Source organism: Pteropus vampyrus, unplaced genomic scaffold (assembly GCF_000151845.1).
Source record: "Pteropus vampyrus isolate Shadow unplaced genomic scaffold, Pvam_2.0 Scaffold95, whole genome shotgun sequence".
In the NCBI taxonomy this organism is placed as follows: Eukaryota; Metazoa; Chordata; class Mammalia; order Chiroptera; family Pteropodidae; genus Pteropus; species Pteropus vampyrus.
The window spans coordinates 5,803,808-5,808,537 of record NW_011888876.1 but is presented as its reverse complement, the minus strand read 5'-3'; positions in this window follow the sequence as shown (position 1 = coordinate 5,808,537).

Below are 4,730 nucleotides of genomic sequence, written 5' to 3'. Positions count from 1 at the left end.
AGATAATTTATTATTATATATAGAAAACCCTGAAGACGTCACCAAAAAAACCCTACTAGAACTAATAAATGGGTTTAGTAAAGTTACAGGATACAAAATCTATATACAAAAATCTGTTGCATTTTAATACACTAATAATTAGAAAGAGAAATTAAGAAAACAATTCCATCTAATATTGCATCCAAAAAAAATCCTAGGAATAAATTTAACCAAGGAGGTGAAAGATCTGTACACTGAAAACTATAAGACATTCATAAAATAAACTGAAGACGCAAATAAATGTGAAGATATGCCATGCTCATGGATTAGAAGAATTAATATTGTTAAAATGTCCATACCACCCAGAGCAATCTGGAGATGCAATGCAGTCCTTAACAAAATTTCTATGGCATTTTTCACAGAAATAGAACAAAAAAATCCTAAAATTTGTATAAAACCACAAAAGACTCTAACTAGCCAAAGCAACCTTGAGAAAGAAGAACAAAGATGAGACATCGTGCTCCCTGGTTTCTCACTATATTACAAAGCTATAGTAATCAAAACAGTGTGATATTGTCATAAAAGCAGACACACATCAATAAAACAGAATGCAGAGCACAGAAATAATCCTATGCATGTAGGGTCAATTAATTTAAGTCCAAAAAAGCCAAGAATATATAATAAGAAAAGAAATATACTATTTTATCAATAAATGATGTTGAGAAAACTAAACAGCCACATGCAAAAGAATGAAACTGGACCTATCTTACATCGTATGTAAAAATTCACTCAAAATTGATTAAAAACAGGAATTTAAGACCTGAAACCAAAAAGCTCCCAGAAGAAAACATCGGAGGTAAACTCCTTGACATTGGTCTTCACGATGATTTTTTGGATCTGACACTAAAAGCGAAGGTAACAAAAGCAAAAATGAACAAGTGAGACTCCGGCAAACTAATAACCTTCTGCGCATTCACAGAAATAATCAACAAAATGAAAAGGCAAAGGTGTCAAATACATGGTTTCGGAGAGAGGCTAGATTTTGGGTGGTGAGCACACAAAGCAATATACAGATGGTGTATAATAGAAGTGTACACATGAAACATATAATGTTATTAATTAATGGCACCATAAATAAATGTAAGTTTTTTAATAAAGAAAAGGCAGCATATAGAATGAGAGAAAATATTTGCAAATTTTATATCTGATAAGAGGTTAGTATCAAAAATATATACAGAACTTATACAACTCAATAGCAAAAAACAATTTGATTTAAAATAGGCAGAGAAGGAGGTCCAGTCAAGGTGGCGGAGTAGGTAAAGCTTTGTCTCTGCCTCCCCTCATGACTACATTAAAATTATAACTCAAAAACAGAACAACCATCACTGGAAGTTGCCTAAAGTCTAGCTAAACAGAAGTTCTACACCTGGGAATACTCAGAAGCAGCCACCTCAAGATTGGTAGAAGTGGCAGAGATGCAAAACGGGGTGGTCACACACCCACATGTGGCGGTTGGGAATTGGGAGAAATGTTTTAGCTATGGAGGTCCCTCTGTGGAGCGAGGGGTCCCAGCTCCACACTAGGCTCCCCAGCCCAGGGTCCCCAGGCCAGAAAGAGAAGTCCTCACAACTTCTGGTGGTGAAAACCAGCAGAGATTGTGCTGAGTGAGACGGAGGGCAGCTAAAGTAACAGCTATCCCTTTTAGAGGGCTCGCATGCAGACTTACTGGCTGACGGACTCACTCACTCCGAGCTCCAGCATTGGGGCCATACAGCAAGGAATTGAGTTATCCAGCTTCAGGGCAAGGGCTAGAGGGGTGACTTTCTCCCAGACAGAAGTGCTGGCAAAGGGCACTGTTCCTTTTTGAGCTCTCCCCAAAAACCTGCGGGGAGACACAGGTGGCCGCCATATCTTCTATCTGGCTAATAACATTAGCCCCGCCCCAGTGGTTCCTTGAGACCCCGCCCACCCAACTTTCGGGACCACCCAAGCCACTTTCAGTGTTTTATTTCCATACACATGGCCTGTGTTGGCTCATGCTGCAAACTTTCCTAAAATCTCTCGAAGGTTTACAAAACGAAAATAAGCAGCATCTGGCCTGGGAGTGCCACATATCGCTTGCTGAGCAGCCCCCAGGCCGGGCACTAGCAGCAGCCACCCTCAGTTCACAGCTTGGCTTCTCGAGGCACCTCTAAGTCTAGCACGTGTGGTGGCCATCTGCCGATTCTTGGTGACACTTGCCAGGTGGCCTCAGGCAGAGCACAGGCTATGGCTGAACTTTGCCTGCATTGAGGCTCCTCCCAGGCACTGGCACAACCGGTGGCTGCTTTGGTCTGAGCTGGAGCATCACTCAGGCTGCATCCAAGGACAACACAATGAGATATCACCTCACATCTGTTAAAACAGCTATTACCAAAAGACAAGAAATAACAAGTTTCGATGAGGATGTAGAGGAAAAGGAACTCTCTTGAACATCATTGGTGTGCATGTAAATTGGTACAGTCACTATGGAAAACATTATAGACATTAATCAAAAATTAAAAATAGAACCACCATATGATTCGGAAATTTAATTTCTGGGTATTTATCTGAAGAAAATAAGAACGCTAATTGGAAAACATATGCACCCCATGTTCGTTGCAGCATTATTTACAATAGCCAAGACATGGAAACAACTTAAGTGTCCATTAACAGATGAATGGATAAAGAAAATGTATATACATACACACTTACACAATGGAATATTATTCGGCTGTGAAAAAAAGAATGAGATTTTGCCATTTGCAGCAACACAGATGAAACTTGAGGGTCTTATGCTTTAATTAAAATGTGAGAGAAAGACAACTAGAAGTATGACATCGCTTATATGCAGAATCTAAAAAAAACAAAACAAAACAAAAACGAAGCTCGTAATAAAGAGAACAGATTGGTGGTTGCCAGGGGAAGAGGTTGGGGGTAGGCAAGAGGGGTGAAGGGAGTCAAAAGGTATGATTTTGGGTTAGACAATAAATAAGTCATGGGAGTATAATGTATGGCATGGTGACCATAGTTAATATTATTAAATTGCATATTTGAAAGTTAATTTCCTGTCCACAGAAATATTTGTCAAGAGAGTGAATCTTAAAAGTCCTCATCACAAGAAAAAAATTGTCACTGTATGGATGATGGCTGTTGAGTTATTGTGATCATTTCACAATATATATGAATATTGAATTATCACATTGTACACCTGAAACTAATATGTCATTCATACCTCAATTTTGAAAATTAATCAAAATCTATTTATATATTTATAGAACCAAAGGACCAAAATCATATGATACAAAAATAGCATCTCAACAGAGGCAGGAAAAATACATTTGATATGTATTTTTAAAAAGTCCTCTAAGTGATAAAGGGGGTGGGGAAGGTGAAGGAGAATAAGAGGTTCAAACTTCCAGGTATAAAACAAATAGGTCATGGGGATGTAATGTACGGAATAGAGAATACAGTCAATAATTTTATTAAAGTGTGGTAAGGGGCCAGATCATTGCTCCACTTATGATAATCACTTCTTTAGGTATATAAATATTGAATAACTATGATGTACACCTGAAACTAATAAAATATTATATAATAGCTATATTTTAATAAAAATCTTTTTTAAAAAGTTCTCTTAGCAAAACCAGAAATAGAAGAAGCTCTTTTTCAGATAGATTTACTTTTAATTCTTTTGGTAAATTGAAAAAATCTTTCATCTAGTTTATTGAGGTAACATTGGTTAATAAATTATATAAATTTCAGGTGTACAACTTTATAGTACAACATCTGTATACTTCGCTGGGTGCTCCCCACCCGAGGTCTAGAAGAAACTTTGAGTCTGAAAAAGTTACCCTTTTTCAACAGTACAGCATGTATGAGTAATGATTATACACTTAAATCTTTCCCACCTAAATGAAGAACAAGACAAAATGCCAGCTCTCACCACGATTATCCCACATGTACTTGAGGTCACATCCAGTGCAGTAAGGTGAGAAAAATAAATAAAAGAGATAAATTCTCTAAAGGAAGAAACAAAGCTGCATTTTATTCACAGATGACATTTTTATACAATTGCAATTTAAAAGAGTCTATAGATGAGCCATTCAAATTAATGTTAGATGTCTCGATGTAAAAACAAATTAAAAATTGCCCCTTCCAACTTGTGAACATATACAAAAATCAACTCCAGGTACCAAAGAACTAGTTATGAAAGGCAAAATTATAAGGTTTTTAGAAGAGAATGCTGGGAAGTATTTTCCTGAACTCAAGGAAGAAAGGACTTCTTAAATCAGACACAAATAAAGCAACAAGAAAACGGGACACAGTAATGAATTCAATTCATTAAAATAAAAAATTTATAATAATTTCTTCGGTAGTATATGCACATTTTGTGCTGTTTTCTGTATGTGCTATTTACTTAGCAAACAGCACTGTTTTAAAAGAGGAAAAAGACAAACCACAAACAGAAAATATTTCTAGTATATATAATCAACAAAGGACTAGTATCAAGGATATTTAAATAGTTTTATAAATTAGAATAGAATGGGTAACTAAATGGAAAATTGAACATTTTAAAAAGTTGTTTCAAAATTAGAAAATTAAAATTTTTAATAAGTATATAAAAGATACTTGATCTCATTATTAATCACTGAAATAAAAAATCAAACCATCAGAAGACACCCCCCAAAACACACACACCAAAATGACTACAGTGAAAAAGGCTGAAGCCA